This window comes from Dendrobates tinctorius, unplaced genomic scaffold (assembly GCF_039654945.1).
Source record: "Dendrobates tinctorius isolate UK_male_01 unplaced genomic scaffold, ASM3965494v1 ptg000085l, whole genome shotgun sequence".
Taxonomy (NCBI): domain Eukaryota; kingdom Metazoa; phylum Chordata; class Amphibia; order Anura; family Dendrobatidae; genus Dendrobates; species Dendrobates tinctorius.
The window spans coordinates 1,391,497-1,407,309 of record NW_027361753.1 but is presented as its reverse complement, the minus strand read 5'-3'; the positions used below and the strand labels follow the sequence as shown (position 1 = coordinate 1,407,309).

Sequence of the window (15,813 nt, the reverse complement as noted above, 5' to 3'; positions counted from 1 at the left end):
TCGCTCTCTTCATTCGTTTTCTCCAGCTGTAGGAGGAGACTAACTTCTTATGTTACCACTCAACCACCGATTGTTAGAATTAGACATTTGTCTGCACTGAGCTCCCCCTAGTGGTGGCTGACAGAAGCCACAATGTTAACATTTTACTCTATTCCTTTGCAGGAGATTCCTATATCTGTATGAGAAAATAAAAAAATTATGTACAATCTAAAAAATACATTCAGAAATTAATCAGAACAGGTTGAAAGAATAAAACCCCAACAATAGGTCTACTTTAACTCCCAACTGACCTTGATATCCTGCACTGGTCATTGCATCACCTAAAGAGCCATAAAATCTGTTCCTGCCTTATTAAGAAAAAGTTGTGATCTCCTGTAAAAGAAAAAGAGTACACTTCACCCGTTATTATGGTGTTTCATTTCCAAGCAATGGAAGTGAAAGGTGAAGGTGCTCTCATCGGGGAAGACCCATCCCAATTATACATATCCTGCCAGAGAGTGAGAATAGTCAGGAAGGAGATCCCCTCCCTCCGCTCATTTATGCCCACACCTCATCTGTCCCATTGTATTTCTATATATACTGTCCACATATATATATACCTCATTCACTGCACAATTGCACTTTTTCTGCCATTTGCTTCCTTTTGGGTGTAAGCGGCAATAAAAGTGATGCAATAATCCTGCGCTGTTTATTACACAGTGAATCAGTTTTCCCGTGTCAGAAGTTCCAACACTGGGGTATACGGACCCAGCATGGCAGACGGACTCACAAGCCTCCGTAATTGCCCCCTGGCACTTCTGCCATGCAAGAAAAGGCCAGATATGACTCTGAAGATGGCTTCCCCGGCCAGGAGGGTCAATTAAATAAATGTGCCTTCCCTGTCACCACTGGGGATGAGCGGACCAGTGTAAGTTTGGGTTCGTCTGGTTCTAACGAACTTTAGTCCAAAGTTCGGGTACCTGAATTTGAAACTGAACCCAAACCCCACAGAAATCAATGGGGACCGGAACTTTGGAGGCTGGAAAATCTCTCTCTTTCTCTCTTCTCCCCAAACCGTACTTCCAGAAGAAGTCTACGTTTGGAGTAGAAGGTACCAGCCCATTTAACCTAAAAAAAAAAAAAAAAAAAAAAACCTTACCCCAGGCTTTGTCTTAAACTCTCCCTATAATCAGTATTACATTGAACACAATACCTCTCCAAAAAGTGTCAGGACTCATTGTTGTCCCCTGTCCTTGATTGGTTCAATATCCGTTCTATAGGAGCTTCCTGCAGTCTGGGCCAGGTGCCAGTGTTACTGCCAGGCCGGCAGCTCGGTGGAGACGCCTGTATATTGTGGAAGTTTGTGGCTGACCACCAAGACTGCAGCAAACATTTCTGTCGTTTTTCTCGAACTCCTCACCACCACCACCGGTCACCTCCTTACAGGACACCCGACTCCCATCTGGAGACCCAAATAGATGCATGCTTGACAATATAATTCGGCCTTCTGTTCAGGTGCCCAGAGGAAGCAACCCACTACCCTCTTTTTTTTTTTTTTTTTTTTTTTTTTTTTTTTCTTCCCAAAATAAACCAAGATTTGGGAAGAGCCTGGGAGATACTATTTCAGCTGCAGCCCACTCTGGGTGGGTTCACTTCCTTTCTAAAATAAAATTCAGTCCATTTCCCGACCGCAACATCTCAAAGAGCTGAGAGCAGAATGGAAAAAGTCAGATAAACACATAGTGATAACTCTGCCCGTCACACAAGTAGCGGAGGTCGTGGCTGTGCCCACCACGATGTGTATACATATATATATATAATATATATTAAATACCGGGAGGGTGTGGGGGGGCAGACATTTACTACATAGCAAATGAAATCAGCAACAGATGCTTAGGGGAAATAATATCATGCAGGGTGGACGCCTGAGTCACTGACAGCGAGGGTGCGGGCGTCAGTCGCAAGGATATTCTAAGGATCTGGGTGTGGGGCTACAGGAGGGGGGAGAAGGGCGTATGAAACAATGCAAACACCAAATGTCAGAATGTTTGATCTAGCTCAGCGCAGAGGGCGCAGCAGGTGAAGGCAGGCCAGGTTTAGTGTGCCAAGCAAAAGTGCCAGGCGATTTCTTGCAAATGATGCCAGTTTCAAGGCGGATGATTTGTGGGGTACTAAAAGCGTAATTTGTGATGCTACTAACACATACCAGCATCAAAAAGCTTTGCAGGATTGTGAGGAAGCTTATATATTTCCCAGAACGGTATACAGGATAGCCATTTTTGGTTTTTGACACTTTATGGAAGTATTGCTATGACCTTATTAATTGAACACTGTATGGCGGTATTATTTACGTTTTATATGACACTGTTATTTAGTCCCTATTTTGGTACAGTCTGTCAAATACCTCCATCTGGTGCCAAATAACAGCACCGTGTAATCTAAATAATACTTCCATGCAGCGTCCTAGTAAGAGACTGTATGGAAGGATTATTTAGATTATCTGGCGCTGATATTGGAGGTGTTACATCGGTACTATTCAACACTTATTTGGATACTGTACAACGTTATTATTAAGACTATGTGCCATTGTTATTTGGAAACTGTATGGAGGTATTATTTATATTCGGAATTAAGGTATTATTTGGATACTCTATAGTACTGTTATTTGGACAATATATGGCACTACTATTTTAGAGTGTACGGAGGAATTATTTAGGTTGTATATTACACAGTTATTTAGACACTATTTTCGTATTATTTGCCATTCTTACTAGGACACAGTATGGAAGTATTATTTAGATTATGTGTCGCTGTTACTTAGGACTATATGGAGTTATTATATACCGTATTTTTCAGACTATAAAACACACTTTTTTCCCAAAAAAACTTGTGAGGAAAATGAGAGTGCGTCTTATAGTCGGAATATACTTTCAAATACTGTGGCGGCAGCAGGAGTTGGGTGATTCTGCGGCGGTCCCGGGCATTGATTACACTCCCTTCCCAGGCTGGTGTGGCAGGTTCAGCGATGGTGCTCTGTGGTGCGGGGGGTGAGGGGCTCCGCCGGCATTTTGTGAAAGCCCGGAGGCTCCGCACATCCATTGTTGCGATGCAGTGGCCTCCGGTAAAATAGCCGCCGGGGGAGGAGCATGCTCTGATTGAGATCTCGGCAGCAAGCTCTCATCCTGAGGTCTCGGGAGATGAGATCTCGGCACCAGAGATCTCAATCTGAGCATGTGATGCCTCGGCGGCCATTTTACCAGAGGCCACCGCATCGCAACAATGGATGTGCGGGGTCTCCGGGCTTTCACAACATGCCAGTGGAGCCACTCGCACCACCACCAAACCTGCTGCACCATCCTGGGATGATAATTTCTGGAGGCCACGGCACCTGCCACACCAGCCTGGGATGGGAGTCACATCACTGGACCACCGAACATCTCCTGTGACCCCTGTCCACCAGCGCTGCTGATTCCCTCCCAGCCCCCCCCCCCCGTGTAAGCTGAATTAGGACTGTAAGACGGACCCCCATTTGACACATTCATTTTTTTCCCTGTTTTCCTTCTGAAAATTCGGGGTGCGTCTTATGGTCCGGTGCGTCTTATAGTCCGAAAAATACGGTAGGTATTGTATGGCACTTTTATTTGGATACTGTAATATGGGCTGGATGTGAGCTCTGTTCCTCTCCCAGTATTACGGGCCTGTGCGTTTCTCCCAGTAATATAGGCAGGATCCAGCTGAAGTGTATTGCACCCCACAGACCTATCAGGTCCGTGAGCGGCAATAAATGCTGAAGAATAAATGCATAGAATCGTAGAGATGGAAGGGACCTCCTGGGCCATCTAGTCCAACCCCCTGCTCAAAGCAGGATTCGCTAAATCACCCCAATCAGATGTCTGTCCAGCCTCTGTTTGAAGACTTCCATTGAAGGAGAACTCACCACTTCTCGTGGCAGCTTGTTCCACTCATAATAAATAATTTATTCAGGATGGGGGGCCTGGTCCATATCTTGCATCGGGGCCCATCAGACTCTGGTTGTACCGCTGACTGCCAGCCATGACACAGTACATTGGATGTTGACTTCTTGGTGTTTATTGCTATTCAGCATCTCAGCAGGGACGATTATACAAGCAGGATCTGCGCGTGCATTTTTGCTCTGCTTTTAATCATGTGATTTAAAGGGGAAGCCTCTTTTTAAATATGGAGGAAGCGGAGATGACCACACTTAACCCATAATTATCAAAAACACATAGTTATACTCTCACAACCATAGTTCCATGAAAAATTGAATTTGCTTTGTGGCCTGGAGACAATCAGATAAATTGTGAAGAACATATGTTAAACTCATCTTTTGATTTTTTTTTTTTCTTTTTACTTATGAAAAAAAGAAACACAAATTGCTCCAGTTTTAACCAGCGCTGATGGGCAAAACCATGAAACTGCAGAGATTTAGCCAAGTCCTCCAGGCTATGACTTTCATCACGTAGCCAAGAAAACTGAGCTGAAGATATCATTCTGCCACAGCAAGTGGAAAAACACAACTCGGTGTCATGAAGACCAGATTTCCATGTTTTATATGTGTATTTTTAGATAACCCATAGCCTTGGGCCAGTAGAAGACAATATGTTTGGCCCAACGATATCGAGAGCAAAACGATCGGAAGACCTGAATCACTTGACTTTTTTTCCCTCTGTAGGGCCTCATTCAGATATCAGTTTTTTGTGTACGTGTGTAATCTGTGATTTTCTCGGACAACACTCGTACCTATTATAGTGAATGGGGTTATTCACATATCCATGACTTTGCACGGACTGAGAAATATAAAGGAAACATGTCAGGTTTTGACCCTGAGCGTTGAATCAAAAATTGGCAATACAACTGTGGGAAAAAAAACAGTACTCGAATGGCATCAGATTGCAGTCTGATTTTAATGGACTGTCAAAAAGTAAAAAGGTGGAGAAACTTTTTCTTTTTATTCTCATATGAGAAAAACTCACGCAATTCGGACCAAACTTGGACCGAACTCTCAAATGTACAAATGAGGCGGTGAAATTCGAGGTAGGGAGATCTGTGGCCAGTCCATGCTTCACGGTCCGTATTTGGATCCCAACACCAGGATGTGTGACTCCAGCCTTCGCTTTAGAGGAGGACTGGTTATCCTTAAAGGGGTTGTCCAGGAATTTACAATGGTTAATAAATGAGATGGGTGCAGATGAGATCCAGCAGCTGGATTTCAGCTCGTTGGTAGGGGTGCCAACGTCGGACCCCCATCGATTTTCATATTGATGACGTTTCCTGTGGATAAGTTTTAAATTGAAATGTCCTGGATTACCCCGATAAAGGTGTTACCCAATACACGGTCAACCCATTCTAAAATATTATATTTCCCCTTCTGAAATAGAAACACCGTATACTCACTTATCGTAGCGGAGCCGTTCCAGCAACGTCGGCGCCAGGTCTCTGGCCACTCACTTGACATTGATCAGCCTTGTCAACTCTGCCGCCAATCAGCTACAGCTGATTGTCTGCAGTGCTTACTTTTCCCCCCAGGTGTATGAGGATCATGCAAAGGCAGTGAGAGCGCAACGGCTCAATAGCGGCCGTTGATTGATTGCACGGCTCACTAGGCATAAAAATGTCACAAAAAAACTGTATTGCTGGTACTACTTTAAACTGGAAGAAATTACTTGACTGTAGAAATACAAAGGCTAAGGTATCCCGGCTGCACAACGGAGCTTTAGCATGTTGTGTCCATGTTGCATTTGAGTGGCAGAATAATGGTGAATTGGGTGAAATTCATTAGTGGCATCTACTGACTCCACATTACAGTATCCCCTGATGGTCTCTGATTAGAGCAATGCTGATTGGACCAAAAATTATCCATGTCAAAAAATTATCCCAGTCCCTTTAGTTGAACCACCGCTATTTTTTTTTTGTTTCAGATTTTTTTGCACCCTACGTAAATAAAGGCGTTGCCTCCTCTTCCTTTTAGCTGGACATTGCATTCATATTGTTCCCCATGGCTGTGTGTCTGTCTACTAGCTGGGTCTCAGTCTTGCTCAGCCTCTATCCACATGCATGTCACTTGACAAATGGTAATGTTTTACTGTTAGAGGTTAGGACCATCCCTAATAGGGTCACCGTGACGTGGTGGGATGACTTTTACATTTACTAAGCACCCTATATTATTTTCATGCACTTTTTGCTGTTTATTTACTGCAGGGTATTTGCTTACTATATTTTTATCTTGGGTTTTGTCCACCACTATATGCCTAAAAAGAAGGCAAAATATAGGTAAATTGCAAATAAGTTTTGATGAAAATTACTGTACTGTTTTGTGTACACAGGTCCTATTCGGTCCAATGTGTCTCCATGGTTACAGACTACAAACGAGCCCTATGTAGTCTGATGCTAAAAAAAGCTGCATCTGCTAAAGAAGATCACTCCATACACAGTTATGTGGCTCCTAATGCTGTTTGTACAAATACATATGTGGTGAATTACGTCTTAAAGAGGAAGAAGGCGGCCAGAATTGTATTATTTAAAGGGGTTTTCCTGAGACTTTAATATTAATGACCTATTCTTAGGATAGATCAGCAGGGATTGAAATATCAGCACCCTCCTCCAGCAGCTGATTCAGGCAATTGAAGGAGCCACAAGGTTCCACCCTCAACACATTCTCTACCAAGGACAGCGCCACACCGATGCTAGTGGATGTGTCTGGTACTACAGTTCTCTACCAATCTGATATCGATGACCCATGGGATACGTAATTAATATTAAGATCATATGTAGTAATAGCTAAAATCTTTAAATGCAAAAACCTCAGTGACATTATCACTATGTCAGAGAATAGGGTTTAAGGCTATAAGTAGCCACCCTAAATCAGAAAGAACACCTGAAACACCCACTCCAATAGGTATGCATGCAAAGAGAAAGATTGAGTAACTAGGTGAATATAATAAAAATACGTCTTTATTGGTTAACATATATATCATTCAATACAAAAATACAGAGATTAAAATGACACCACAAGATGAAAGAACAGAATAACCCGGGAAAAGCACCCAGCCACAGGATATCAAGTAATATAACAATATATATAGAGAATAGCCACATCTATATAGATAACCCATGTCTTCTAGTTCCCCATCCCCCCAATTGGGGATCACTGCGCCATATTATCAGTCCATTGTAACCACCTAATGTGCATAGGTAAATTTAGCGTGGCCAGTTAAGGAGATATCTTACCAGATATGCATGGAGGCTGAGTGAGCCCGGGACCAGGTAGGGAAAACGCCCGACGCGCGTTTCGCGTGACTACAAGCACGCTTTCTCAAGGGAAGTATACCGGGGAGTGCGCACAGGACCTTCTTAAGCCCATGTGACAAGTCACATGGTTTCCAATCGGCCAATCAGAGCGGTTTAGCGCGGCGCATGCGCACTGTCCACCCGAAGGGCAGACAATGCAGAGAAAGCGTCATACGTTGCCCCGGGCAGCAGGGGAGGAGAAATCCCCGGAAGGCAAAAGGACACTCCTCCACATGTCGGCCACAAGCAGGGACAGTGGGCATGCGCACAACCACTGACACCAATGGATGTAAATATACATCATATGAAACAAGGAACACTGGGCATAGGTCAAAAATAAACAAAGATGTAAAAAAGCAACTACAAATAGAGAATACTCAAAAATTCAGAATATAACATCACAATACATGTTGCTCTCTTCAAATTAAAGCTTCCCAGAATCGTCCATAGACACCGATGTCTGGAATTGATGAACATCCAATGTAGATATTGAGATTAGGGCCAGTGGGATCGCCACATATAATGGAACAGATAAATCCAGTTGATGAGTAAAGAAGAGGTCTCACATAGACTAAGAGGGGAAATAAGTGAAACATATATCAAAGACACACATATACAATACAAAATAAAAATTAAAAAATGAATAAAACACACCCCACTACCTGGGATATGGGGGAACAAGTAAGAAAAGGGGGCAAAAAATAAATAACTAAAAGGACCAAAAGAGGCCCAGTATATACATTTCAGGATATCCTACAGGAAAGAGGCAAAGGATAATGATTCGTTAAGTCCTTTAGGGGCCATTGTATCAAGTGTAATAATCCATTTGGTCTCAATTTGAGCCAACCTACGTTTGTAGTTCCCCCCACTTAGCCCTAAATGTACTTGATCAATCCCTCTAATTTTAAGGGAAGTTGATTCCCCATTATGATATTGTCGAAAATGACGGGGCAGAGTTTTCAGGAGGGACATATCGGTCACTGTCTTGGATGCACAAATGTCCCGCACATGTTCACGCACCCTCATCCTAAGCTTCCTTGATGTGAGTCCAATATAGATTTTTGGACAGTCGCATGTAGCATAATAGATCACGTTCATACTGCCACAAGATATTCCATGGCGTATATTAAACTGTCTCCTTCCATCTGAGGTCTTAAAGGTGGTGCAGCGCAGGACATTTGTGCATGCAAGACAGTGGCCGCAAGGTATAGAGCCAGGTGTAGGGCCCCTAGAGCCAAATGGATTAGCTTGTACAGGTCGATAGTGACTCTGCACAAGGAGGTCCTGCACTACCCCAGGTAGTGGGGTGTGTTTTATTCACTTTTTAATTTTTATTTTGTATTGTATATGTGTGTCTTTGATATATGTTTCACTTATTTCCCCTCTTAGTCTATGTGAGACCTCTTCTTTACTCATCAACTGGATTTATCTGTTCCATTATATGTGGCGATCCCACTGGCCCTAATCTCAATATCTACATTGGATGTTCATCAATTCCAGACATCGGTGTCTATGGACAATTCTGGGACGCTTTAATTTGAAGAGAGCAACATGTATTGTGATGTTATATTCTGAATTTTTGAGTATTCTCTATTTGTAGTTGCTTTTTTACATCTTTGTTTATTTTTGACCTATGCCCAGTGTTCCTTGTTTCATATGATGTATATTTACATCCATTGGTGTCAGTGGTTGTGCGCATGCCCACTGTCCCTGCTTGTGGCCGACATGTGGAGGAGTGTCCTTTTGCCTTCCTCCGGGCTTCCGGGGATTTCTCCTCCCCTGCTGCCCGGGGCAACGTATGACGCTTTCTCTGCATTGTCTGCCCTTCGGGTGGACAGTGCGCATGCGCCGCGCTAAACCGCTCTGATTGGCCGATTGGAAACCATGTGACTTGTCACATGGGCTTAAGAAGGTCCTGTGCGCACTCCCCGGTATACTTCCCTTGAGAAAGCGTGCTTGTAGTCACGCGAAACGCGCGTCGGGCGTTTTCCCTACCTGGTCCCGGGCTCACTCAGCCTCCATGCATATCTGGTAAGATATCTCCTTAACTGGCCACGCTAAATTTACCTATGCACATTAGGTGGTTACAATGGACTGATAATGTGGCGCAGTGATCCCCAATTGGGGGGATGGGGAACTAGCAGACATTGGTTATCTATATAGATGTGGCTATTCTCTATATATTGTTATATTACTTGATATCCTGTGGCTGGGTGCTTTTCCCGGGTTATTCTGTTCTTTCATCTTGTGGTGTCATTTTAATCTTTGTATTTTTGTATTGAATGATATATATGTTAACCAATAAAGACGTATTTTTATTATATTCACCTAGTTACTCAATCTTTCTCTTTGCATGCATACCTATTGGAGTGGATGTTTCAGGTGTTCTTCCTGATTTAGGGTGGCTACTTATAGCCTTAAACCCTATTCTCTGACATAGTGATAATGTCACTGAGGTTTTTGCATTTAATAATTGTTTCTGTGTTTTTCACAGCCTACCTCAGCCCTAATATGGACTTTCGTGCCCGTGACCAGACATGGCGTGCACTTATTAATGACACATTACAGGATGATACAGATGGGGGGCCCAGGGGGGATTAGTGGGGCAATTCAGGAGACTACAAAACAGTTTAAGGATCTACTTCGTAGACGAACCCGTATTTGGTGGAACCATGCTTTTTTAGAAAAATCTTTACATAAAGACCTAATACCACGTGGTCTACGTATACAGGTCTTTCCATCGTTCCCCATTCAGGATGATGATTTCATGAACAAATGGGAAACCCTGATTAATACATGCTCTAAAGGCTTTATGGAACTTCTGAAACAAATGAACCAGGATTCCTTGGTGTCACTTGAAACTGAGATGGAAGCCCTACAGGTTATTCTTCGTAGAGATATGTGTAGTGATCTTCTAAAAAAATTTAATGAGGAAATGGATGACCTTTCACAGAAGTGGGCTCAAGAAATTCAGTCCACTAAAGCTAAAAAATTTCATAGAGATGTGGAGGATAAAAAATTAGCACGAATGTATAAATGGCGGAATCCTCAAGACCGTTCTAGATCGCAATTTAGGAGTTTCTCACGCTCTCGATCAAGGTCTGCTTCCATGAGGTCAAATACTTCTGGAGAGAATGAGTATGGTTCAAAAAACTCTTCCAATACGGGTCCTTCAGGTTTTGTCTCTACAACTAAACGTATCATGACAAGACAAATTACTAAGAATAAGTCCAATACAGGAAAGGTGTCTCAGTCCCAGGGAGGTGTACAGGTACTTAATCTATCTACACATGTGTTGTCCAAAGTACAATTGGAAGTTTTGTCTAGAGGATTGTCATTTTGTCCAACTAATTCTTTCCACTTTTTCACAGCCATAAAGGACCTGCACTTATTTTCACGCAAACTTTTATTGCGTAAATTACATGCCAGGAGGACCTCCAGGGAGATGATCAGTGAGGTCGAAAGGGAAGCTCTTCGTAATTTGGAGGAACTATTGGATGAGCAAGCAGCTCCGTCAACAAGTAGGTTTCCAACGTCTATTCTTCCAAAGTCAACCAAATTCCCCCCTTTGTCGCTATGTCCAGCTATTGAAGTCTTTACTAAATTGGTTTATGAGGACTTCAAAGAGCTATCGACCAAGCGTCGATATGATAATCTGACGCATGCTCAGCGTATTGCTATACAAGAGCTACAAAAGCTTACTGATGTGGCCTTCAAACCGGCGGACAAGGGGGGGAATATTGTTGTCTGGCCTCACGATAAATATGAGCGTGAAGCCTTTCGTCAACTAAGAGATTTAAATACCTACTCATGTTTGCCGTCCAACCCACTTGTGACCTTCTCTCTTGACCTCCAGCGCATCCTCCTGGAGGCACTGGATAATAATGTCATCTCAAGGCAGGTCTTTGATGGTCTTGTGACTAAGTATCCGAGGATCCCAACTTTTTACTTGCTGCCCAAGGTCCATAAGAACGCCCTTGACCCGCCAGGGCGCCCTATAGTGTCAGGCATTGATGGACTCTGTGATCCTATTTGTCAATTTATTGACTTTTATTTAAAACCTTTGGTGGAAACTTTACCATCATACATACGTGACACTACGGACGCCCTGGCTAGGGTCGATGGTGTTTTTGTGGACCAAGGGACTTTATTAGTGACTGGCGATGTGGAAAGTCTTTACACGTGTATTGAACATTCTCACGGCTTGGAGGCAGTCCGCCTCTTCCTGGGCGCTTCCGATCTGGGTGGCCCCTTGTGTGGGCTCATCCTCGAGCTGCTGCGCTTTATCCTTGCCCACAATTTTTTTACTTTTAAAGATAAGTTTTTTCTACAGAAGCGCGGCACAGCCATGGGCGCGGCCTGTGCGCCTGCGTATGCTAATCTCTTCCTCGGTTCGTGGGAGAGATTGATCTTTGGCGATGCAGGCGTACAGGCCGCCTCCCATGTGCTGTGTTGGCATAGATATATAGATGATATTTTCTTTTTATGGGATGGATCGGTGCAGCAGCTCGGGGAGTTTATGAGGACGCTGAACCATAATGAATTTAATATCCATCTGACTTATTCTTATGATGCCACTGAAATCAGTTTTCTGGATATTGCCATGAGTGTTGATCACTCTGGCTATATCCAGACGGATGTCTATCGTAAACCGACATCCGTTAACTCTTTGGTTCATGCGTCCTCTGCCCACAATCCTTCCACCATAGGGGCTGTCCCGGTCGGACAGTTCCTACGGGCGAGGCGGATTTGTTCTTCGGATACTAGATTTGAGATCCAATCGGCTGATTTGAAGGAGCGATTCCTGAACCGTGGATACTCAAATAGAAGCATCAAAAAAGGTTATTTAAGAGCAAGGGCAACACCACGCGGCAGTCTTTTGGGATCCTCGAAGAGGTCCCCTTACCCAAATAAGGAGGCACCTATTGAATTTATATCTACTTTTAACCATCAATGGGAGGATATGAGACAGATCCTTATGAAACACTGGTCTGTTTTGGGTACCGAACCCTCCCTGGGAGCTGCTCTGGGTTCATATCCGTCAATGACTCCAAGAAGATCTAAAAATCTTAAGGACCTCCTTGTGCAGAGTCACTATCGACCTGTACAAGCTAATCCATTTGGCTCTAGGGGCCCTACACCTGGCTCTATACCTTGCGGCCACTGTCTTGCATGCACAAATGTCCTGCGCTGCACCACCTTTAAGACCTCAGATGGAAGGAGACAGTTTAATATACGCCATCGAATATCTTGTGGCAGTATGAACGTGATCTATTATGCTACATGCGACTGTCCAAAAATCTATATTGGACTCACATCAAGGGAGCTTAGGATGAGGGTGCGTGAACATGTGCAGGACATTTGTGCATCCAAGACAGTGACCGATATGTCCCTCCTGAAAACTCTGCCCCGTCATTTTCGACAAGATCATAATGGGGAATCAACTTCCCTTAAAATTAGAGGGATTGATCAAGTACATTTAGGGCTAAGGGGGGGGAACTACAAACGTAGGTTGGCTCAAATTGAGACCAAATGGATTATTACACTTGATACAATGGCCCCTAAAGGACTTAACGAATCATTATCCTTTGCCTCTTTCCTGTAGGATATCCTGAAATGTATATACTGGGCCTCTTTTGGTCCTTTTAGTTATTTATTTTTTGCCCCCTTTTCTTACTTGTTCCCCCATATCCCAGGTAGTGGGGTGTGTTTTATTCATTTTTTAATTTTTATTTTGTATTGTATGTGTGTCTTTGATATATGTTTCACTTATTTCCCCTCTTAGTCTATGTGAGACCTCTTCTTTACTCATCAACTGGATTTATCTGTTCCATTATATGTGGCGATCCCACTGGCCCTAATCTCAATATCCACATTGGATGTTCATCAATTCCAGACATCGGTGTCTATGGATGATTCTGGGAAGCTTTAATTTGAAGAGAGCAACATGTATTGTGATGTTATATTCTGAATTTTTGAGTATTCTCTATTTGTAGTTGCTTTTTTACATCTTTGTTTATTTTTGACCTATGCCCAGTGTTCCTTGTTTCATATGATGTATATTTACATCCATTGGTGTCAGTGGTTGTGCGCATGCCCAGTGTCCCTGCTTGTGGCCGACATGTGGAGGAGTGTCCTTTTGCCTTCCTCCGGGCTTCCGGGGATTTCTCCTCCCCTGCTGCCCGGGGCAACGTATGACGCTTTCTCTGCATTGTCTGCCCTTCGGGTGGACAGTGCGCATGCGCCGCGCTAAACCGTTCTGATTGGCCGATTGGAAACCATGTGACTTGTCACATGGGCTTAAGAAGGTCCTGTGCGCACTCCCCGGTATACTTCCCTTGAGAAAGCGTGCTTGTAGTCACGCGAAACGCGCGTCGGGCGTTTTCCCTACCTGGTCCCGGGCTCACTCAGCCTCCATGCATATCTGGTAAGATATCTCCTTAACTGGCCACGCTAAATTTACCTATGCACATTAGGTGGTTACAATGGACTGATAATGTGGCGCAGTGATCCCCAATTGGGGGGATGGGGAACTAGCAGACATTGGTTATCTATATAGATGTGGCTATTCTCTATATATATATTGTTATATTACTTGATATCCTGTGGCTGGGTGCTTTTCCCGGGTTATTCTGTTCTTTCATCTTGTGGTGTCATTTTAATCTCTGTATTTTTGTATTGAATGATAGATATGTTAACCAATAAAGACGTATTTTTATTATATTCACCTAGTTACTCAATCTTTCTCTTTGCATGCATAGCTAAAATCTTGTATAAGTTTGTGCACCCATCATCTAAAGATGAAACATACCTATGGAAGATCTGATTTCTACAGGTCTGCAAATCTAACACAAAAAAACACAATGGAATCTGCACCCTGCATTTACCAGCCACCGCGGCTGTCCAGGCTGGTAAGCGGCATCCGGGCGGAGATCTGTGCTCTAAATCCGGTGCCTTTGTTCTGTGCCATATTTGCACCTTCCCATTATACAAATCAGAGGCTTTTCAGGGGCCGTTTTCTGTCCAGATGTCAGCGATGGTGCAATGTAGGCTCCAACGCTCAGAAATAACATATTGCTCCATGATATGCAGAATAAGGCCGGGGTCACACTGGCGAGGAATACGGCCGAGTGAGAGGCGCTAAAAGCACGCATTACACACGGACCAATGATTCTCTATGGGGTCCCTCGCACCAGCCGTATATTTCTCATCCGTATTCTACGCTCCGTGCCAATCGCAGCATGCTGGGACTGTCAGCGTACTACGGCCGTATTACGCCAATGCAAGTCTATGGGTGCGCAAAATACGGATTACACACGGACCACACATGTGACTTGCGAGAAATACGCACCCGGTGTCTTTTAGCAAAGCCGACAATTCAGTGCGCGATACAGTAAACTCACACTGACAGGTTTAATAAAGAAAGAATAGATATAGACACATAGAATATATATATATATATATATATATATATATATATATATATACATATACATTCTATGTGTCTATATCTATTCTTTGGTTTCTATTAGAAACCCTGTCATAGGGCTCCATTATATGTCCATTTTGCAAGCCTGCGAGAAAATCTCGCCATACGGATGCCATACGGATTACATACGGATGCTGACATGCGCAAAATACGCGACCACACCTTGCTTACGGATGACATACGGAGCACTGTTTAGGGGCCATTCATCCGTATTACGCATGTAAAATACTGACCGTATTTTGCGTCAGTTAGTGTGACCCCGGCCTAAGACAGATTATATTCAGGTCCTTATCGAGAACCACAGAGAGAAATCAAGTAATAAATCTGACATATCTGTGCCATTACAAAGACAGATGCAGGGACCCCATAATAAAGAGATCTGCAGCGACCCCATAATAAAGAGATCTGCAGTGACCCCAAAACATAGAGATCCGCAGTGACCCCATAATAAGGAGATGTGCAGTGACCCCAAAACATAGAGATCCGCGGTGACTCCATAATAAAGAGATCTGCAGTGACCCCAAAACAAAGATCCCCAGCCACCCCATAATAGAGATCCCCAGTGACCCCATAACAAAGAGATCCACATCGAGCTAATAACAAAGATACACAGCAACCCCATAATAAGAGATCCACAGCGACCCCATAAGAAAGAGATCCGCAGTGACCCCCGTAACAGAGATCCGCAGCGACCCCATAATAAAGAGATCCGCAGCGACCCCATAATAAAGAGATCCGCAGCAACCCCATAATAAAAAGATCCGCAGTGACCCCATAATAGAGATCCGCAGCAACCCCATAATAAAGAGATCCGCAGCGACCCCATAATAAAGAGATCCGCAGCAACCCCATAATAAAGAGATCCGCAGCAACCCCATAATAAAGAGATCTGCAGCGACCCCATAAGAAAGAGATCCGCAGTGACCCCATAACAGAGATCCACAGCAACCCCATAATAAAGAGATCCGCAGTGACCCCATAACAGAGATCTGCAGCGACCCCATAATAAAGAGATCTGCAGTGACCCCATAACAGAG

General features: G+C 43.7%; 1 protein-coding gene and 1 long non-coding RNA gene across 4 annotated transcripts in view; one reads left to right on the top strand and one right to left on the bottom strand.

The window, feature by feature from the left end:
• The window catches only part of LOC141097539 (uncharacterized), a 62,966-nt gene extending 48,956 nt beyond the window's left edge, over positions 1–14,010 (top strand). The window contains exons 3-4 of the long non-coding RNA XR_012233992.1: positions 10,659–10,808; positions 13,073–14,010. This is a non-coding gene — a long non-coding RNA (uncharacterized lncRNA). The remainder of the gene's footprint in view (positions 1–10,658; positions 10,809–13,072) is intronic.
• ZBTB7C (zinc finger and BTB domain containing 7C) overlaps positions 1–15,813 on the bottom strand; it is a 238,261-nt gene that overhangs the window by 35,257 nt on the left and 187,191 nt on the right. The gene's annotated exons all lie outside the window — the stretch shown is intronic.